This window comes from Lagenorhynchus albirostris, chromosome 15 (genome assembly GCF_949774975.1).
Source record: "Lagenorhynchus albirostris chromosome 15, mLagAlb1.1, whole genome shotgun sequence".
NCBI lineage: Eukaryota > Metazoa > Chordata > Mammalia > Artiodactyla > Delphinidae > Lagenorhynchus > Lagenorhynchus albirostris.
The window spans coordinates 14,622,087-14,645,429 of record NC_083109.1 but is presented as its reverse complement, the minus strand read 5'-3'; positions in this window follow the sequence as shown (position 1 = coordinate 14,645,429).

Below are 23,343 nucleotides of genomic sequence, written 5' to 3'. Positions count from 1 at the left end.
GCTGCTTTCCCTGCCCCCTGGCTGACAATCTCTCCAGCCCGGCCGACCCCGTAGAAAACCCCCATCCTAGAGAGGAAGCTGCCCCTTCCAGAAGGGGTCTTCAAGAGCTCCCAGGACCCAGGCCTCCTGGGGGCACAGAGTCCAGCACGCAGCCCACCACCCACCACTCCTGCCTCCCCACAGCAGCACAGAGAGGTCATTCCATCCAAACCAGGGACCCAGAGAAGGCCCACTGACCTCATGTGAGTCCCTGCACACTCCCTTTCACGGGTGGGGCACCTGAGTCCCAGAGGGCCTTGCTTGGAGGCTCCCTGTGTGGCTTTGGGCAGGGTCACATCCCCTCTGAGCTTGCCTTTGGTGTCTCCACACTCCCCAGAAAAACCTTCCTTTCCCAAAGTCTGGAAGACACTTCCCCTTCCTGGACCGGCACTGCCTCCCCAGATCAATCCATCTCTCATTCCCTCCCTCCATCAGATTCTGCTTTCAGCAAGAAAGGATCTGAGGGACTAACTCCTACTCAAGCCATAATGATGAATAATGGCTTAATGTGGGTGTTTACAGGGGACAGCAATGCTGCTTTCATGGAGGAGTTTCAGGCACGGAGAAGCATTAGCGGAGGTGAGGGGCTCAGTCCCCACTTTTCCTCTCCCCAAGCTCAGTTCAGTTCAACAACTCCATTCCGCTGAGCTTCGACTCTGTGCCAGGTTTGGGCTGGATGCTAAGATAAAGATTAAATAAGCTCACAGTTTAGTGGGGTGAGAGACAAAACCCCCAGTAACGAACGACCTAAATGCCAGGTTGTTTGTGACCAGAGCTGTAAAAGGGTGTGCAACCTGACAGCTGTGGGCCTCAGGGAAGGGAGTGGGCACAGCTGTCTGGAAGTGGCAGGTGGGTGGGAGGGCATCAGGGCTGCTTTTCTTGGAGGAGGGGGCATCTGATCGGTGAGAAGAAAGGGATGGGCATTTTGACAGAGGAGTATGCAGCCAGGCTAAGGGGGATCTGGCTAGTTTGGGGAACCAGGTTGGAAACATGAGGTGTGTAGCTAAGCAGAGAATCTGTGAGGGTCTGACCTGGCTCCAGCCAGGTCCTCCTGTGGACAAAGGAAGTGGCTGGACTCTTTGGGGCAGAAGACATGTTGATCACTTCCTGTGACCCAGGACCACAGCAGGTGATTCTCCTACCTTTAACTCAGTAACTCACATGAGTCACAACAACTGTGAAAGTTGGTGTCTTATACCCATTTTGCAGATGCTCGACTCCCCAGTGCTCTTTCCCACTGTCAGCTCCAGAATTTCTTTATGGAAGGGGTTCCAGGGTAGGGAGTCATCTGTTGGGAGGTGCAGGTGACGGTGAGGGCGTTAAAACTGCATTTCAGGGCAATGAGAATAAGAAAACATCAACGGTTCATAGGGAAGAGCAGAGGGGAGGAGTCCTGAGCCAGCCCTTTCCCTGTAGGACCCACCCTGAATTAACGGACATCAGGAAGGCCCACGACCCTGCTGTGAGCATCCGCAGCTCCCCTGTCCCACCCCCTCCTCGCCCACTCCATGGGGTCTAGGGATGAAGGTGCCGCCCAGGGATGTGGGTGGACCTTCCCTCACCCAAGCGGCCCCCTCTCCGCGATCCCTGAGCTGTGCTGCCGCCTCTGGGGATCCAGCATTGATTCCCCACGTTATGGCCTGGGCTGGTTGTAACGAGGCTGGAGTCATGGGTGAGAAGGAGGTGCCGCTCCGAAGCCTTCATTTCCTGGAGCTTATGACTTCCATGCGCGCTGCAGGAACTGGTCCCCAGGCTCCATCAGGCAGTTTCAGGGCCCATCACAGCCTTGCAGGGACGCAGAGGGGAGGGGCTGGTGGGAGGGAGGGTTTGGGGGAGGCTGGGGCCATTTCTGGGGAGGCCTGGCGCAGGAAGTGGGAACAAGGGGAGATTCCCCCAATGTTTGCAGGCACCCTCTTGTGGCTCTTTCTCCCTCCCTCTCTCCCTCCTTTCCTTGATTTCTTTCTTTATAACACCTTTTACAAGAGGGGGACATACTAAGATTCAGTTATTCATTCGTACGTCATACATTAGCATCTACTGCAACTAGGGAGACAGAAATGCACTTCATTTATTCATTCAACACCCTTGAAAAACAGTTTCTCTGTGTGAGACGGCAAGATGCAATCAGCTGCTCAGCTATACGACAGGGGAGAGATGCATTTCTTCTGGTTATTCATTTACTCTTTCTACAAATATTTACCCGTGCCTCCCTGATGCCAGCCCCTGTGCACTGGAGACAAAGCAATAAAAAGTCCCGGCTCTCATGGAGCTGACCTTCTGGTAACAAAGGAATGAAATCTACAATATAGTTTCGGGGATTGATAAGAGGGAATATAAAGCAGGAAAGAGGGAGGAAGAGGATGATGGAAGGACCGGGGTGTGTGTTATTATAGACAGGGCATCAGGGAGGATCTCTCAGAGGAAGGGACATTGGCTGATCTGGAAGAATGAGAAGCAGCAGGGTACAGCAAGGTTCGATGCAGAGGGAACAACATGTACAAAGGTCCAGAGGCTGGAACAAGCTGACGAACAGTAAGGAGGCCACTGAAGCTGGTACAGAGCAAGGGGGTGGTTGAAGGTGCATCAGGAGAGGGCGGGTACAAGGCAGACTGGAGGAAGGAAGGCAGTGTCCATTTTATTCTGAGCGTGCGGAGAAATATTAGGAGGGACTTTATACAATAAAAACCATGGGAGACTGAAATGGCACATGGCCGTAATCACGAATTTCATGATGTGAGTCCTTTAACTTTGGAGGGCTAGGCATAGTGGGTTGCAGAGTAGGGACAGCATCACAGAGGAGGTGGCACTTGGAGTTAAAGCACAGGAGGGATTTGGATATGTGGAATTTGGGGTGTTGGGGAGGAGAGGGAGTGCCCTGTGGAAGCGCTACAAAGGTCTGAGGTCAAATCCCACTTTAGAAAGGGGCAGAGTCCAAGAGTGTTGTCCAAAGTTGCATAGGATACTTGGTGATGGAGCAGGGCCTCAAACCCAGGACTTGGATTCCCCTTGGGGGAGGGCACCTTTGAGGGGATGGGAAAAGACGCCCCCCTGAGTGGATGCAGCCCAGTGCCAGGAGGCACGCTTGGCAAGACAAGGGTGGCTGCCTCTCAGTCCCCACCTACCCCCTTGTACGAGGCACATCCTGTGCTGTCGTTTGAGGGACGAGGCCCTCACTGCCCCATCCCTCCCTCCCTTCCTTCCTCTCCTGCTCCAGCTGCTTTTCCCAAGTGGGTGTCCACTACAGGACCCTGTCTTGGCATCCCAAGTGCTTCAGGGGAGACGGCTGTGGCGCCTTTGAGCTGCGTTTGGCTCTGCTGGGCCTCTCTGTGAGGTCCTGGGCATGTGGGTGGCCTTCTCTGGGCCACACGTCTCAGCCTACTGCACAGTTGTTGAATCCCAAATGGGATGAAAAGCCGAGCCCCAACCTTGCTCCATAAATGTTGGCTTTGCCCTGTCTGCCCTTCAGCCTCACCTCCTATAACCCACGTGCCCTCGGGCCCACGTAAGTGCGTGTGGTTCCTACATGCGTGCGGGCACAGGTCTGCAATCGTGGATGCCAGCGCATGTGTGTATCTGGTGCCCATTCCTTCATTCCACAGATATTTGTGAGTTTCCACTCTGTTCTGTTCTCAGCACAATGAAAAGAAAGAGAGTCCTTGCCCTTGCACGTCTAGTGGGTTCAGACGATAAACAAACAAATAACATGTTAGATGATGGTAAGTGCTATGGAGAAAAACAAAGCAGGGTAAGGGGCACAGGAAGTGCTGGATGGGGATTTTCTTTCTCCCTCTTTCTCTCTCAATCGTGTATTATAAATGATAATTTATACAAGGTGGTCAGGGAACGCCCAGCAGTGAAAATGACATTTGAACAGAGATCTGAAGTGAGGGAAGGAGAGAGCTGTGCACGTAGTTGGAAGAAGAGCATTCTAGGCTGAGGGAACAGCAAGGGCAAAGGTCCTGAGGTCAGTGCATATTTGGTGTGCAGGAGAAAAGCAAGGAGCCCAATGTTGCTGAAATGGAGTGAGTGCAGAGGGGCAGCAGGAGATGAAGCCAGAGAGATGTGGAGCTGGGCATCAGACTCTGCAGGGTCTCCTTTGGGTTTTTCTGAGTGAGATGGGACCCAGTAGGAGGGTTTGAGCAGAGGAATGACATGATCTGATTTGTGTTTTAAAAGATCACTCTGGTTGTTTGGCTTCTGTATTCAAAATAGAAGCTGGGGCTGGGAGGGGGCAAGGGAGCTATTTCAGTAATCCAGACGAGGAGTAAAGGCGGCTTGGACCAAGTGGGAGCGGTGGGGGTGCTGAGAATTAAGGCTGTATCACAAGATATGCTGATGGGTCAGAAATGGGGTGTGAGGGAAAGAGAGGAACCGAGCATGGCCACATCTGCAGCCTAGGCGACGGAAATGATGGGGTGTCCTTTCACGGAGCTGCAGACAAGCATGGGCAGAGCAGATTTGGAAGACAATCAGGGACTCATTTGGACATATTACAATCAAGTCTTGGACGTGCTACATCCAATGCCTATTAGACATCCAGCAGAGACGTTGAGCAGGCAACAGTACTTACAGTCAGGAGCTCAGGGGCGAGGTCCTGGCTGCGGATACAAATGAGGGAATTTGGACGATATTTAGAGCTGAGACTGAGTGAGCTTATGAAGGAGTGAGCGTAGATGGGGAAGAGGTCCTGCACCTCAGCACATAGAGATCAGGCAGATGAGGAGGAAATAGCGAAGGAGGCTGAGAGAGAGGGGAGAGAGGGGGAGGGGAGGGGAGGAGAGAGGAGGTACCTTGGAAGCCCACAGAAGAAAGGAAGAAGGAGGCATTAACTGGTGACTGTCTGTCCACCTTTGCTTGTGTCAGTTCCACTTTACATCTGTTGTCCTGGCATAACTATGAATAGCGTCATACCCTCTTTTGCTCTCAGACTGGATGATAAACTATACGGTCATCCTACTGATGGGTCAAGTCAGATGCGGACTTTGAATTGACCATTGGATTTAGCAACACGGAGGTCATTAGTGGCCTTGAATAAAGCTATTTTGGTTGAGTGGTGGGTGTGCAGGCATGACTGGAGTGGATTCAGGAGAGACTGGGAAGAGAATAGGTGGAGACACATGTGTGAGTGGGCCGCAGCCCCTCTAGGGATCTTTGAAGGTTCGTTTTGCCTGCTCTCCCAGCTCCCGCCCCTACCTCAGCAGTCTGGCTGGGTTTTATGGTGTGTAAAGAGAGCGATGGGAAATATAAAAGATGGGCTGGCTGCTAAAGGCTAATTCATCCCCCCATCCTTCTTTTTTGTTTCAATTTTCTTTTGATAGCCACTTTCCCACAGCTTGGCCATGTGTACAGCCCCTCCCCTCTGAACAGTGATTAGTCTAAGCCAGTAAGAGCCGTTCCCCCATCCCCACCAGTGATTGGTCTAGAAAGTATCATGTGACATAATTCTGGCCAGTGAAATATAACTCCCGAAGAGCGTCTGGATATATATTTTTTACTCTTTAAAAAGAGATGCCTTGAGGAGAAATGTTTTATTTTCTGCATGTGTGAGAAGGTGATGGCCAGAGCAATAGCAGCCATTTTGGGACAATGAGGGGAGCTACTCCAAGAGGCCAAAGGCACCTACTAAGAAATGAGGGCACGATCTGTATCGTTGACGATATTGTTGAACCACCAAAGTTATTCATTCTGGGTTTGGATGACCAAGTTCCAGCCCCACTTCCTCCAGACTCATTCTCTCTCTCCCCTGAACCCCCTCAGACCCCTATGGCTGGGTCTTCCTCTGGGGCTTGGTGTCAGCAGTAATGGCAAGCTTCTGGAGGACAGAGATCATGCCTATTCCTTCCTCCATCCCTCCCTGCTCCTTCCCACACACACCTGGAAGAGCCGAACAGGGAGCTGGGGTCTGGGAGGGACTAAGGAGAACTTTGCCTCGGATAGCTTTGAGGAGCTGCTTGGGCAACTTGCCTTTCCTTCTCACTGAGGAGCTGCTAGACTTGCTGATTTGCTGTGGGCATCACTGCCACTGCCTACCTTGTATACTTTCAGAATCTGGGCTGGGTGACCAGCATGTCCTTTCTTGATTTCTCAGTGCCCTAGTACCACTGCTGCCAAGGCTGTATCACTGCAAGCTCAGTAGCGCCAGGCCTTCCTTTGTCATCTGGCTGTCTCCCCGGGGACAGAGAAGGAATTCTTATCCTATCCATCCCACATTTGTTTCCCAGACTCTCACTCTGCCAAGACCAAGAAGAGGGGCTGGGCTCAGTGACTCCACAGGCAGGACAAAGCAGGGGAGACTTCACGGTGCAGCCTGGGGCTCCTCACCCCTGCCTCCTCCCCCAGATTCCTGATAACCTTCCCGGCCCCTATCTCTGGGGCAGAATTTAATGTTCAGGGAACCTAAAGCCACAAGATCCAAAGTCAGACCAGGGTTTGAGTCCCAATTCCATTGTGTTACTTTACGTATGATCTTGGTAATTTTCTCCATTTCTCTGAGTCTCAGTTTTCTTATCGGAAAAATGGGGATAACAGTGCTTACCTTCTAGACCTAGTGTGAGGAATAAATGAGATGATGCATGTGAAGGGACCCACAGTGTTCGGCAATAAATGTTAGATAGTGTACCGATAATGGCTACTGTTATTATTATTATTTTGGTCACTTGAAACATACTACTAGACCCCTATTACGTACAAAGTATCCTGACCAGGTAAAAGGGGTTTGTAATTATCTGTCCACTCAGTCATTCATTTATTCACTTATGCATTTATTTAACAACTGTGGATTTCCCTGGTGGTCCAGTGGTTAAGATTCCGCGCTTCCAATACAGGGGGCTCGGGTTTGATCCTTGGTCAGGGACCTAAGATCCCACGTGCCACACGGTGTGGCCAAAAAATAAACAAATAAATAAATATTTAACAACTGCTATGAGCCCATGAGTGCACCTTGTTCCAAGAAGAGTGAAGACTTGTACCGGGTCAGGGTAGGTCCTCTGGCTCCAGGGCTAGGCTGGTGCCTGGGGGATGCAGGAAGAGGCAGCTCATTCATTTGCTCATTCATTCATTCACTCCCTCCATTCTGTACGCTGGCTTGGCGTGTATATGTCCTTTCTCCGTGCCCGCCTGGCTCCCCGGTCTGCCAGTGGGAACTGTGTCTGGCAGCCTGGCTCCTGTCTGCCCTGCCCGCGTCCCAAGGGCACCATGCCGGCTGGGTCCTGAGCCCAGATCTCTGTGCTTGGCCGCTGCCTTCTCCCTGGGGGGAAATGATCTCTACCAGCTCAGTACTCTCCCTCCAGGCCAGAATGGATCCCAGAGTAATGCGGGAACTGTTGAGGTGTGGAGGGGTGCTGGGCAGGGTCACCTGTCTCTGCTCACCTCTCATTGCTCCCCCGCCCCCTGCTCCAGGGAAAGCACGGTGAAACCATAAACAGGAGAGCAGACCAGTTACGGCCTTGGGCTGCCTTGACATCCATGAGCATGTGTGTGCCTGAGCACGTGTGTGCGTTTGCATCAGTAATGATGTGTGCAGGGGAAGCATGCGTGTGCACCGTATCCCAGCACCTAGAACAACTTCCTACTTGTGGTAGGCACTCAGTAAGTGTGGAGCGAGTGACTGGATGGGGGCCTGTTCTGTGTGGGCCGAGTCCGTGGGCTGTCCCTGGGGTCTTGGGGGTGATGCACGTGTCCTATAAGCTCAGCGTTATATTGCTGGGGGGGTAGCAACTGCCTCTCTGGGTGTTTTAGTGGGAGGTCAGAACATGCCGAAGCTTCTGGGCTTGGTAGCTGGACCCAGGATGGCAAAGGTGGGAGGTCAGGGGACAGGGATGAGCAGAGCTGGGGCCATATGTACCCCATATACAGGGTCACCCCATCTGCAAAGGCTGGTCCAAGGGCCCCCAGTCTATGCTGGGCATGCTGCCAGACGCACCTTCATGAAGCCCAGCTCAGCCTGGAAGTTTCTTTTCAAAATTTTCCCCAGCTCCCTTTCACCTTCAAGATAAAGTCCAGACTTGGGCCTGGCACTCGTTAGTTACCATTCAGAGTAACAAAGAGTTTTTCCTGTTCAATGACTCCACACAGACAGAGTCCTTTGAGGTGGGGACTGTTATTTGTCCTCATTTTTCAGATGAGGAAACTGAGGCACAAAGATTTCATGAAACTTGCCCAAGATACAACCGGGAGGATGTGGCCACTCAAGACCCCGTGAGAGCTGGACGCCCCCCTCTACGTTATTGTCACTGCATCTTTTCATGTACTCATCTCTCTGGGCAGGTGGCACCAACCACTGTTTACTACTTTTGTGCCTCTAGGCCTTTGTTCCTGCTGTTCCCTCTGCCAGGAATACCCTTCTCCCATGTTGCCCCACATCCAACACTGACCCACCTCTCGGGGCCCATGCCCTCTTCTCCAGGCAGCCTCTCTCCCTCCCCCAATTCACCCACCCCCGACCCCAGTGAGCTCACTTGTCTGAGTGGTGGCTCAGAACCACACTCTCTCTTGTCTCGGTCTCAGCATCCTGCCAGCTGGCCGTGGGCACCTCTCTCACTGCTCTCTGCCCTTCAGCTCACACCTCTGTGCCGTGCTCAGAGTGGGTGCTACTGAATGTGTGAATGAACAGATGAAAGAATGCATGGCTAGATGGCTGGATGGCTGGATGGCTGCATGGCTGGATGGATGGGTGGAAGGCCAGGTGGTGGGGTTGCCTGGTTACGGCCACACCATCTCCCGTGAGACTGCCCTTCTATGGCATCGTTTCCTTCTGTTTCCATTCATTGATTCATTAAATATTTATTGAGCACCTACTCTATGCCGGACACTGTGCTGGAGGCTGAGGATGTAGCAGTGGACAAATCGAAGTCCCTGCCCCCATGGCCTTCTGTTCCGTGTGTGTGTGTGTGTGTGTGTGTGTGTGTGTGTGTGTGTAAGGAGGAGATATTCATCAATCCAATCATCTCACAAGTAAATGTACAATTACCAACGGGATCAGGTTCCACAGAGGGAAAGTACAGGGGACTCCCACATTTAACAGGGGCACAACCTCATTAGGGATGGGTGGGGCCGGGGAGGGGCAGTTCCTTGAGAAAGGGGTTTTTGAGCTGAAATGTAAAGGATGAGAGAGACATACTGGGGCCCAGGTGACAGGATGTGCAAAGCCACATTTGAGGGCCTGAAAATTCAGGGACCAGAGCACAGCGTGTGCTCATTAGGGATGGGTGGGGCCGGGGAGAGGCAACATTCGAATGGGCTTAAGAAGTTTGGATTTTTAGCTCAGAGCAATGGGAAGGCATTGAAGGGTTTTTAGCAGAGGAGATGTGATCAAACTTGTGTTTTGAAGGAGGTCACGGGTTTGAGGCTTAAAGGACAAACTGCGCATGTGCAGGACCAGAAGCAGGGGCCCCAAGAGGAGATGGTGGCAGTGTCTGGGGGAGAGATGCTGGTGGTGGCTCAGACCAGGGAGGCCGTTGTGGGATGGAGAGAAGGTGACGGATATGAAACATTTAGGAAGTGGACCAGTCTTGCTGATGGGTCTGACGTAGGGGATGAGGGAGAGCGACATCGGCATGACCCCTGGTTTTTGTTTTAAGTGACATTTATTGATCACCTACTAAAACCCAGGCACTGTTCTGACACTTTATGGGTATCACCTTGCTTATTCCTCACCATAGCCCCCTTCACAGTCTCATTTCACTCTGATAAGAATGCAGGGGCTGATGGGACCCAGTGGGGTTTGTCCCAAGCTCTGTTCCTTTGGGGCAACATCCTTGGCAGATCAAAGGGATAGAGAAGGAAGAAATGGAGGCAGGCTGCATATTCTGAGCTGATTCTGAGTCAGTGAGAATGATGACAGATAACATTTTTAGAACTTTTACTGTGTGCCGGGCCCAGTGCCATCCAATTAGCTAATAATAAGAGGTGACACTAAACTCCATGCAGGACACTCTATATCAAGGATCTGATTGAAATCTTGCAACAGCTCTCTTCAAAATTTCTATTACAGAAGAAAGGACAGTGGCTCAGAGAGGTTGAGGGACTTGCCCAAGATCACACAGCTAGCTAGTTGGTAGATGTGGAATTCAAATGGGTTGTGGCAGAGGGAGGGGCATGAGGATGGGCAAAGAGGTGTTTAGTGGTTGCTGGGAAGGAAGGAAAGGCCTGCATCTAACTCTAAGCATGGACTATGTCCCTCCCCTCAAACACGTCTTGCCACTGCTTACCTGAGGCCTGACTGTCTACTTAAAGCATGACCTCCCATGAAAGTTATGAACACACTCGTGTATGCACGTTCACAACTACACACACATGCACACACACACCTTAGCTGCCACTGCTCACCTGCCCTGGGGTGGCCACCTGGACCCTCCAGCCCAGGTTCCCCGGGGCCTGCACCTGTCTCCCCGCCCTGCCCCCGCCCTGCCCGCCTGCTGGTGCCCCAGGCAGAGCCTGCTGTACATCATGTTGACAGTAGAAATTACATCCGAGCTGTTGCTTTACACCTCGCCCTGTCAGAACTCACTGCAGCCCAGTGATCAGGACAAATTGAATACCATCCTGGCCGTGTCAATATTTATTCCATTTTACAAATGCAGCCGGATGGGGGGCAGGGCCCTGCTGTGGTACCAGCCAAGCAGAGCCCTGGGAGGTCCTTCTCCCTCTCACGCCTGAGCTGCTCCCTCCTCTCTCTCCTCCTCCTCTTTCTCGACTTTTGTAATCAGTTAAAATTGTGAAATTCGACATTCATACCTAAAAGTGCACAAAACATAAATGCAGAGTTTAACAAATAATTATAAAATGAACCCATGGATCACCCTTTGATCAAAACACTGAAAATTGTCCCCCCTTCAGAAGCCCCCCAACTGTGTCCCTTTTTTGACCATAACCTACTGCTTCCCTTCTCCCTGGCTTTTCCGGTAACCAGCCCCTTGCCTTTTTATATGCTGTATCATCTAATTATGCCTTCCTAAAGTCTTAGTTTAGTTTTCTTTTGTTTTTAAACTTGAGATAGATGGAATCATGCTGTATACACTCTTTTGCATCTTGTTTGCATTGTTTTGGAGATTCATCTTTGTTCTTTCGTGTTTCCTTTTCACTGCTGTATAGTACTCCATTGCATGAGTATACCATGATTTATATCTCCATTCTAGTCATTCTCCTTTTTCCTCTGCTTTCTTCCTTTCTCCTGCTCTTCTTTCTTTCTCTTCCTTCCCTTCTATCTTCTTCTCCCCCTGTATTGCCTCCTTGTTTGTCTGTCTCCCATTGTTCTGTCTGCTATATCTGTTCATATCACACACACACATACCTGATCCCAGCTCCTCCATCCTACCAGGGGCCTGGATGTTCCCTCTGGGTCTCTCCCTCCCCCACGCAGTTCCTGGAATACATGGCTCCAGCCACAGGGAGGTTTCCCCAGACCTGAGTCTATTAAAGTTTATCTGTAGCAGAGGATCGCTAGGGACAGAGACTGGGGGTCCACAGCAGGGTCCTTTGCCCCTGGGCATCAACTTCTATTCTAGCATCCGCAGGGGAGAAGTCCTCACCCATCACCCTCACTCAGACAGTAAAACACTACCATCTGGGCTGGGGTGAGAACCGAGGTGGTCCCGGTCAGGATGCACCTGTAAGATGCACAGGTGAGTTGGGAGGGGGGACTGGAGCCGGGCCGGCCAAGGGTGAAGCCCCACCCTCAGCTCTGCTCACTCAAGGCTTATTGGGGCACCCATCCCAGACCTAGCAATGGGTCTCACCCAGGGCAGAGCAGAGGAGACCAGCTGGCTTGTCCTCACAGAGGAGTGGAGGGCCCTCCAGGGAGTCATTAAAGAGACTGCTTGGATACCCCAGGAGCATGTGTGACACATCTCATTTCCATCCCTTATCTGTCTTGGAGCTGCATATATTCAGGGTAGTTAATTTTTATTGCAACCCAGGCAGATGACATTAGGGATCTGTCCCTTTGCAGCACAGAAGGAAGCTCTCCAGGCTGGAAAGCAAGCTGACTAGGTTGGAGCTTGGCTGTGATCCCACCGTGCTGGGTGACCGTGGGCAAGTCCCCGCCCCCTCTGGGCTTCTGTACAATGGAAGGTCAAACTGTGGTTCCCAGAGCTCATCAGAGGACCTGCTGGGAGCAGGGTCATGTTGGAAGCATAACAAGAGGGACTCTTAAAACACATATCCCCAGGTCCCCGGGGCATCTGATTCAGTAACAGTGATAATAATATTAATAGGCAACATTTATAGGGTTCTTTCTACGTGCCAGGACTTGTGTATTTCATGAAATAAAAATAAGAAGCTGTGCTTGTTAACCGCTGTGCTAAGCACTTTACATGAGTTCCCTGGTTTAAGCTGTGCCACAGTCTGTTTTATTATTATTATTTTACAGATGAAGACATTGGGGCACAGAGAGGTGAAGTCACTTGCCCAAAGTCATAGCCAAGAAGTGGGGATCCAGGACTTGAACTAGGAAAGTCTGGCCCCAGAGCCTGTTCTAGGTCTGGGACAGCTCCCTAGCAGGTTCTGATGCTGACCCGGGAGCCCCTGGACCAGGTGGTCAAAAAGTTGTATAACAAAGGTCAAGCATCAGGTACCTACCATGAGCAACATGTTTTCTCAGTGATTCATCAAGATGTGTGTGAAGGGCTCATCCAATAAACAACCAGTGCGAGCTCTTAGTATTTTAAGCGAGCCTCACCCTATCCTCCCGAGATGGGCTTTAGTCTCTCCAATTACTGATGAAAAATAGAAGTACTTAAGAAGAGGTGGCTTTGCTCAAGACACCATGTGGCTAGGATCCAGCTCCAAAGCTGTGAGCTTTCACCCTAGCATACTGCCTCCATGACCCCACTCTCCCCTGTTCCTTGATAGATGCTGAATTGCATCCCCCAACTCTCTGGTCCTCAGTCTGCCCATCTGCAAAATGGAGGAGTTGGGCTACTGGGCTGGGAGTCCGGCATCCCAGTTTTTGCCCCGAACACCAAGTGTTCTTGGGTAAGTTTCTTGCTTCTCTGGGCCTCAGTGTCCCCATCTGGAAAAGAAGGTTCTGTGATCCTCTTACAACACTGTACACAAAAGCTGTTTTACAACAAGCCTCCTGGTGATGGAAAGCCTTAGGTCCGCTTCCCTGGAAACAGGCTCCAGGGTAGAGATGTGCTTCCGGGAGGTTTATTGAGGAAAGTTGAAGGGAACACTGTGGCAGGGGTGAGAGAGGCAAGGCTGCACAGAGGGGGAACTTGCACTGTGAGGCTGTCACAGCAGAGGCCCCAGCTGCTTCCGTGGGGCGCTCTGGAGCTGGGATGCTCCCTGTTGAGGCAAGGGGCCTGGCCTTTGAATCCATGCATCTACCAGATATTGGACGTAGTTGTCCACCTCTCCAGGGGGTGTGACCTTGAGCTAGACACCTCCCTTTAGCTGAGGGCAATCCTGGTGAAGGGGCTCAGCTGACGGCTGTCAGCAGCCACTGTCACAGCTGTCTTGGGCAGTACGTTCCACTACATAAAATTGGCTGAAAAATCGGCGCCTGACCTTGGATCTGGAGATGACAGCAGACAAGACGTGGCCTGAGCCCTGGGCTTAGCCAGCTGGGCTGGCCCCACTCGGAGCCCTATGCCCCCAGTCTGCTGCCCGCTGTCATCACAGCGGGATCAGCGCCCCAGATCTCGCTTAAACCCTGGCTGCCACCACCTGCCTCATGGCTTGTCTCCCGCGGCTTCCCGAAGTCCCAGTGATTATGCCACTGAAAACTCTGCTTTCATCTTGTCAACCTCGCAGTAAATTACAGGCCCAGGGAGGTGTGAGCCTCCTCCTTAAACAAGATTCAATTCCACTTAGCTGCCCCCCCTTCCCACCCCGCACACGGGTTCCTTCCTTCCTACCACCCCAGGCTCAGGATTTATGGCCTCTCCTTGCAGGCAGCTGGTAGCCATGGCAAGCTCCTTAGGGAGGCCTCAGGCTGGAGGCTCGTCAGCCCCAATCTCCAGTGTGGCCGCTTCCTCCTAGAATGGGAGAGAGGAGAGGCCAAGACAGCAGAATAGGCTTCTGGAGGCCAAGGCGGAGAAGCAACAGTAACCCCAGCAATAAAGGAGCACATCGATGCTCTTCCATCTAATCCTCACACTAATCGTGATGCAAGACACTACCATCACGCCCATTTTAGAGATGGGCAAACTGGGGCCAGGGAGCGTGGGGTCAATTGCCAAGGTCACATACCAAAGAAGCAGTTGACCCCAGGGCTGTGGCACTTAATACTATGGCCACCGCCTCTTCCCCCAACCACTGTTCCTGGAGGGCTGTAGTCTCTTGAGGGTTTCAGGCCCTCTTAGACCTTGACCCATCCATCTGACGTCTGATGTCTCTTAGATCTCAGCCTCTGCTCGCATTCCTCTGGGGATGGGGAGATGCCTGCCTCTCTGAAGGACCCATGTCTAATGATTAGACACGGTCTCCAAATCATTGATCAAGACCTGTCACCTCTCAGAAGCACTGTTTTGGCATTTAAGGCTCTCTGTGATCCAGGTGCCAGCTCCCTTCTGGAAACTTACCTTTTGTGGCTCACCAACACGGTAGGCTGTGCGTACGGGGGTGTGGGGGGGGTTGGTCTCCGCCCTGCTTAGGGCCAGCTCTGTCCCTGGGTCTTTCTATTCCCCCAACCCCTCACAATTACTACCCCCCTTCATTCCTATCCCAGAATATCAGAGCTGGAAATCCACTACTTTCCTCATTTCCCTGTTGGAGAGAGGCTCAGAGAAAGGATGACCTAGTGCACAGGGGGAGCTGGTAATGGGCCCAAATCTTCTGCCAGTGAAAATAATAAATAGTAATAAAATAGCTCACACCCACTGAGCGCTTGATACCACCATCCTAAGCACCTCATGTGTAATCCACTTAATTCTCGAACAACCCTACAAGGCAGGCCCTATTTCTATTGCCATTTTGTGGATGGGATGAGGCCCAGAGAGGTCAGGTGACTTCCCCAAGGTCGCACAGGTGGTCTGACATCAGAGCCAAGCTCCTCACCAGGTGCTCCCACTGCGGCCCTCCGCCTGGCTTTTTTGTGAACAGTTGAGCAGACAGAAGATGCCAAGAGGAGCCAACATACCAAGGAGAAGTACAGGCGGCTGCTCTGTCAGGGAAACTGACCTGTCACTTGCATTACCGGGCCTGGGCCCTGAGGTCAGCACTCCCCCAGCCCCGAGTCTGCCCATTCGGGGTTGTCACTTCCCACCTTCTCTGCAGCTTCCCGTCCAAATCCCCAGGGACTTCCAGCCTTGCCACTTCTTCCTACTGGACTGCAATCCTGGACCCCTGGAGGCTAGGCCAGGATCTGACGCATCTCTGAGCCTAACCCAGGGACTAGAACGTAGTAGGTGCTCAATAAAGTCTCGTTTTCCTTCTCTAAGGAAGTCACATGGCGCTCCCTGTAGCAGGTGACGTTTGAATTGCTCCTTGAAGATTAAGTAGCAGTTCACCATGTTGAACAAAGAGGAAAGGGATAACCAGGCAGAGGGAACTACTTGGGTGATGTTTTGGAGGAAGGGATATCCAGAGTGCGGGGCGGGGGTGGGACTGGGAGGTGGGGAAGAGGGTAGGAAGCTAAGGTGTGGCCAGGCTAAGCACCTTGGCAAGGGGCTGGGTGTTAACTTAGAGGTGGAAATACTCATTATGACCTAGCTTTGCCTGGAACAGATGGGAGAAGGGAACAGGGAGAGAATATTTCTCACGGGTCCTACATCCCCGTGCTGGGACTGCTGGAGCTGAAAGCTGCAAGCCAGTTTGGCCAAATCACTCCCCAGACTCCGAGCAGGGCCTCATCTGGGGTGACAGATAGGCAGCGCCGATGCCAGGCCTGAAGGAGGCTTCACTTTCCTCTCTCTCCTGACAAGCGATGGAGCTGGCAGATTGGGTATTTTCTTCCCTAATCTCCTGTCTCGGGCTGGAATAAGAAAGCAAACCGAGCTCGGCACCTTGTTCAAACTTTAATCCTCTCCTTCCTGAGTTTAAAGCTATAGATTTGAGTCATGGATTCCTCAACCCTTCCTCCAGGGGACACTGACACTGCAACTGTTGAAGAAAACAGAGCTCACACACAGGGCTATACTGTAGGGGCTGCATGTGGGGAGTGGTGAGACCCTAGATACGAGTTCTTCTTTGTGGAGAAGGCAGGAAGTGGCGTGGGGGCAGTCGGCTTGGGAGTTGGACCTGGACTGGACTCCCAACTCTGCTACTGCCAGCTGTGGGACCTCAGTTGGGCAAGTGACTTCACCTCTCTGAGCCGCAGCACTCTCTTCTGGAGAACAGGGGAAATAAATCCTCCCAGGTCTGTTGTGAGGCTCACATAGATGAATATCAAAGTAATCCTCTGGAAAGAGTTAAGTGCTATAACCAGCTGAGGTCTGGTGATTATTACCCACAAGCGAGAGTGGATCAGAGCTTTGAGAGTGAAAGATAATAATAGTGGCTGCTATCTGTAGAGCTTTAACCACCCGCCATTACTACCCCAGGCTGAGCCCATTATAAGCGTCCATTCGTGGAATCCCCACCCCACCCGTCCCAGAGATAGGCACTATTATCATCCCCATTTGATAGATGAGAGAACACATCTCCTCTCTCCTCTTTCTTCCTCTTTTCAACAGAGAAAATGTCTCTTGTCTGAGGACAGGCACCTCATCTGGGTTCGGAAGCCCACTCACACCTTCCTGGCATCTGAGAAACCTTACATTACAAATTCTCCCTTCTCCTGCCTTATCTCCACCTGTCTCTGATGGGCTCCTGGCATTTACATGTGCTCAGGAAGATTCCATCTTAAAGCAAACAAAAATAGGCACACACCTCTTGACACCTCTCAGCCCCTTCCCTTAACAGCAGAACTTCTCTGCAGACTGGGTGTTCTCACGAACTCCTTTACTCACCTCCCACTCTCTTCTCAACCCACTGCCATCTGGCTTTCATCCCCAGCACTACATCAAGACGGCTCACAGAGGTCACCAATGACCTCCATCTTGCTAAATCCAATGGATGTTCTCCACTCTTCATTTTACTTAACCTCTCAGCAGCATCTGAAACATGAAACTAAACAACTGGGTTCCTTCCCACCTCTCTAACAATACTTTCCGCATCTCCTTTGCAGGCATATCTGCCTCTATCCCATGTTCAAACTCCTCAATCTCTTCCTGGGCAATCTCAGCCATGCCAATGGCTCCAATTACCATCAATACTATGATGACCCCCAAGCTTAGTCTCAACCTCCCTTCTGAAGTCCAGAGATAAAAAATACAATTGCTTCTCAATACTTCCACTTAGATGCCTCTGAGAGACCTCAAACCTAACATGTGAAAAAACAAACATACGTTCTTCTTCTTCCATGCTGGTCCTTCTCCTGGGCGCCCCACCTCAGTGAATGGCATCCTTATATGTCAAGTGGTCCAAGCCAGAAGGCTGGAAGTCATGCTTGACAACTCTCACCCCTGCAGCCCCCGTGGGCGATCTATTATTAAGTCTGGTTCACTTTACTTCCTAAATAACTCTCTAAGTTGACCACTTTGCATCATCTTTATTACCACCCTAATTCAAACCAGGGATTCAAGATGATTCTTAGATTCCTGGCTTAACACCGTATGGTGTGACACTTACCGTGATGGAGCAAATGAGGGAAGGAAGGGTTGGGAGAGGAAGCAAGAGTTCCTATTTAGGTATCTTATGTTGGAGACATTGACGAGATCTGCAAGAGGAGATAAGTAGCAGGCAGTTGGGTGGAACAGTCTGGACTCCAAGGAGAAGGGATATAAATCTGAGATTCATGAGCATGTAGGTGGTATTTAATGCTGAGGAAATGAATGAGATCACTTGGGAAGAGACAGAGAGCAGACCCAGAAGTGATCCCTGAGGCACTCCAACATCAGAGATGAAACAGAGGAGGAGAAGGAAACAGAAAGACTGAGAAGAAGCTTCCAGTGAGGTTGGAGGCCATCCAAGAGACTGTGGTGTCATGGAAACCAAGAGCATTAACTAGAGGTCAGCGTGTTGAAAGCTGCTGAGAGGCAAAGTAAACCGAGGATGAAGAAGTGACTCCACTAGGCAATGCAGAGGTTGTTAGTGGCCTTGATAAGAGCGTTGATACCTGTCTTCCTTGCTGGACTGTAAGCCCTATGAGGCAAGGGGTGTCATTTGTTTGCTCACACTGTACCGCTACTGCTTACCTACCTCATTAGCATTGCTTTCTGGCTTGTCTGGTTATTTTTGACTCTGTGCTGGCCATTGTAATTTGGTTGGCCAAAATACAACGGCCAACCAACATTTTGGTTGGCCAAAAAGTTCGTTCCGGTTTCTGTATGATGTTACAGAAAACCCGAACGAAATTTTGGCCAGCCTAATACTTGGACTTTTATTGTTTTTTTAGGAAGAATTTCATGCCTAGAATAAAGGTATTTGCTTCTAAAAAGGATTTGCATTTGGCTGTGGTGCTACCATACTGGGATTGCTTTAAATAAAATTCAAGGTTCAAAGTTCCCTGGAATGCCCAAGTAGTGTGGATGAAGCTGCCAATCTATGATTCAAAGCTGGGTTACATTTGGTTCACCCTTACTGCAAGGGTGAAGCCCTCCAGAGTCCCAGCTTATTTCGGTGAGGGTCTCCTTCTTGATCACCCACTTTGTTTGGGCTATGGACTTTGATTTCAATTCCCTTTACGCTGGGATATCATCAAAAACAAATTCAAAATTTCCAAGATCAGCAAACGCCCTCAGGACAAAAACAGATTCTGTGCTCTCAAACTTCTCTGGGTTTCTCTTTTCCCTTCAGTTTTGACCTAATAATTCCTGGTAATTCCTTACAAAGAGCTTACTTGTCAGCTCTTTGATGCTTTAATAAGATGCCTTTCCTATTTTATCCAGTATTCTTAGCTCTTTTCAGCTGAAGGGTTGTTCCAAAAAACCTAGCCTCCTGTTTCTAAACACAGAAATTGCTAATCCCTGGAGCTTGGCAACATGCACGGCACGTTGTAATGACTCGATGAATATGTGTTGATTGAATGGATGCAGTGAACCCAGGTCTCCAACATCCCATTCTTTCTAACGTGTTGGACATCACACTCCCAGGCCAAGATACTAACAGAGGGCTGTGGTCAGAGCAGTGAGCTGCGCAGAAAGGTAGAGCTGTGAGCTCAGAGCGAGGAAGATCCCTGTGGGATGCGGAGGGACAATAGCAGTGGGTTGAGGATAGAGCCAGAGGGAGCACAAGGATGGAAGTTCATCTTGGCACATGAGCCATTGGGTTGGGAAAGGAGGACTCACGGGAAGTGACATTGTAAGTAAAGGCCTGGAGTGAAGTCTGGAATGTGTGAGGGAGCCAGGAGCTAAGAGTGGGCAGTGGACAGAGAAGCAAGGACCAGCCAGGGAAAAGTTTTGAAGGCCAAGGGAGACTTCTGGGCTCAGTGTGAATATGGAACCAGAGTGCCGGCAGAGACAGCTCCCTGCAGCCAGCAGGAGGAGGGAGGAGAAACAGCTTTTGTTGAAATGCACACATGGTAATTGCTAAGAAGAGTATTTCCCCTAGTTTAAAAAGCTTTCTCCTCTGAATTTTCCTTGGTCTCAGTTTCAAAGGAATTTTAATTGCAAAGAAAATGTTGTCATCTCCCTGTGGGGAGAGGGCTCCAGAGCTTCGAACAGTCATGCCTGATGCCGATCCTTTTCCATACGGGGGATTTTCACGCTTTGGCTGCATGAAAGTCGTCTGGGGATTGGGTAGTGTGGAGGGAGGGGTGGGCGTGAGACAGGCCTCTCTGTACCTTTCTGGAGCTGGGAAGGCTGGGTTTGCAGCCCGGGGTCTCCTGGCCTGGGTCCTCCATGAGGGTCTCTGGTACCAATCGGATGACTGTCCTAATTCCTTTCTCCTCAGATCCAGTGGGTTTATTTAATAAATTATGCTCATTAAACAACTGGTCTCTCAGCTTCCACCCTTGATCCACTGTAGACTATTCTCCACATAGCAGCCCATTTGGGAAACAGTTTGGGAGTTTCTTAAAAAGTTAAACATAAATTTACCATATGATCCAGCAATTGCACTCTTAGGTATCTCCCCAAGAGAAGTGAAAACATAGGTCCACATGAAGATCGTAAGCAAATGCTCAGAGCAGCATGATTCAGAATAGCCCCAAACTGGAAACAATACAAAAGTCTATCAAGGGACTTCCCTGGTGGTCCAGACTCCACGCTTTCACTGCAGGCGGGGTGGGTTTGACGCCTGGTGGGGGAACTAAGTTTCCACATGCAGTGCGGTGTGGCCAAAACAAACAAAAACAAACACAAAATCTATCAACTGGTGAATGGAGAAACAAAGTATGGTATAGCAGCACAAAGGAATACTATTAAGCAATTAAAAGGAACACACCGCCGATAAGTGCTATCATGTGGAACGCATCTCAGAAATATTACGCTCAATGAAAGAAGCCAGACCCCCCCCCCAAAAAAAGACCCACATACTGTTTGGTTTTGATGATGTGAAATGTCCAGAAAAGGCAAATCTACGGAGACAGAAAACAGACTAGTGGTTGCCTGGGGCTGCTGGTGAGAATGGGGATTGACTGTAGGATCTTTCTGGGATAAAACAAGTGTTCTAAAACTTGATAGTGACAGTGGTTGCACAAGTCTGTAATTTACTAAAAATTATCAAATTGTATGCTGACAATGAATGAATATTATAGTATGTAAATTATACCTCAATAAAGCTGTCAAAAAAAAAAAGGCTCTCATTTCTCTCAGCGTAAAAGTCAGAGCTTCTATAAGGTCTGCGATCATGGCCTCTTTTATTTCATCCCCCCTCCCACCCTGTCCCTCCCTCCCTCTGCTCCAGCCCCCTTGGACTTCTGGGTTTTCCTTGAACACGCAGACGTGTTCCCACCTGACAGCATTTGCACTGTCTGTTCCATCTGCCTGTAATATTCTTCCCCTAAATATCGGCAGGGCTCCCTCCCTTATCAATTTTAATATCTTTGCTCAAATATCATCTTTTCAGTGGAAAGCAACCCAATCACTCCATCTGAAATTACAGCCCCTCTCCAGCCCCCTTTTCCTCCTCCTGAATTTTCACAGTGTTTATCACCTTTTCATATATGATTTACTTATTTATTGTGCTTATTGCTTGTTTCTCTCTCATCCCTGGCATATCTGCTTCGCTGGGATAGGAATTCCTGTCGGTTTGATTCCCTGATGTACCCTTAGGCCATTGAACAATACCTGACACAAAAAGGAGTTCAACAAGTATTTGTTAAGTGGAAGAATTAATAAGTGATTCAACAAACGTTTTCTAAACACCCTCTCTGTGTCAGGAGCTGAGCATACAGCAGTGAATGGGTAAAAAAATCTCTCACCCCTAAATGGCTTGCGTTTCAGTGGTAGAGAGACCATAGGTAAGAACAAATTTTAAATCAGTAATGGAAGGCAACACCGAGTCCCATCACCAAGAAACCACCGAGTGTGATAAACTTTACAAAAGGCTGTTACGGGAGCGGGATGAGGGAGGGGATTCCTGGAGAGTGACCCGTTGGGTAAGTAGGAATTGGCCATGTGGGGAGGAGGGAAGAGGGTTTCAGGCCCAGGGAACAGCATGTGAGAAGGCCCAGAGGTCAGAGAGGAAGTGTGTCCTGTTTGGAGACACGTAAGATGTTTATTCCAGTTGAAACCTGAACTGAAAGGGGAGTGGCGGGAGAGAGGGGGCTGGCAAGGTTGGCAGGGGCTGGACCACACAGGACCTGGGGCACATGGAAATATGTAACGGTCAGTTCAGCAGGGCACCAACCAATCAGAAAAGACACTGGTCATACACAGCTGGGACCTGCCGGCTGAATCTCTGCTGTGCCCTAAGCCACGGGAGAGACCGTGGAGTTTACACGTGTTGGTGATCACTGAAGGGTTCAAATAGGGGAGTGGCTGTAATCAGGGTTACAGAAGGGTCACTTAAGAGCGGAACAGATGGGAGGGGCCCACGATGATTGCGGGGGAGCTAGACGAGGGCCTTTAAGCCAGTCTGGCTGGGAGAATGGACAATCGCAGGTGATGGATTGGATGTGGGTGATGGGAAAAGGGAGGGAACGTGGATAATATCCCTAACCACAACCAGCATTTCTTGGGCAGGTACTGTGTGCCAGGGAAGCCTCTGAGCACCTGGCAGGTCCTATCTCTTAATCCACAGGACACACCAGGAACCTGAAACACACGGTGTTTCCACAACCGAAGTGGTGCCTCCAGGATTCAGACACAGACCAGAGATGACGTTAGGCTTTCGGGGTGACCCCAGCCTGCTGGCTTGGAGGAGGGGTAGAGCCATTTGGGGAGACGGGGGTGGCAGGGCTGGGGGTGGGGGAGGAAGATGCCAAACCCACAAAAAGTGTGAGGTGCCACGTAAGTGGAGATGCCAACTGTACAGTTGAATGTGTGGGTCTGGAAGCCAGAGAAGAAATGAAAGCCGGCAACAAGTGATTTGGGCATCACACCCCCCAAGACACCACCCTGGCTCAAGCCAGGGGAGTGAGAAAAGGCCCAGGTCAGCTCCAAGATATAAAGCACAGAATGGGGTGTTAGGATGACCCCTTTGGGGTAAATAAAAATAATATAAAGACATATGTGCTGGAGTATGAACAAGACATTTTTCTAGAAGGAATTATGAGACGGGGGATCAGGGTTTGCCTCTGGAGAGCGGCTGCAGGGCAGGGGAGGGGCCCTCTGGACACAGCATATTCCTGGACACGTGCTTCACGGGCCACATCTACTTCAAAAAAACATCAACGAGGAATAACTGGTGAGATTTCAAGTCATTTTGGTTCATTTTTCCCTGTATACTTTTTTGTATTTTTAAACAAACGGAGGAGCAGGGGGAAGAGGAGATGGCAAAGGTGATGGAGAAGGAGCTCTCAGAGAGGCAGTTAGAAACCAGCAGAGAGACGGGTCTCGGAGGTCAGAGGAAGGAGATTTCGGAGGATGCCGGGGCCACAGGCGTCCAATGTCGATAAAGGACCAAGGTGATGATGGTGATGGCGCAGGGATCGGAGGTGAGGAACCGAAGCATCGCGGTATAGGAGGCCGCGGGGACCCTGGAAGAGTTGTAACGGGGAGGGGGGCCGACGCCAGGTTGGAGTGGCTTGAGGAGTGGGAGGGAGTGAAACGGAGGCAACTCGATCAGTGGGGCTGGGAAGGGAAGGAGGGAGCGGGCAGTAGCTGGAGAGGAATGTGGGGGGGGAGGGAGGGACTTTTAAAAGAGAGAGAGCTGAGTGTGCTCACGCTGACAGGGCCCGCGTGCTGACACGATGAAGACGGAGGGCAGAAGCAGGAGAGC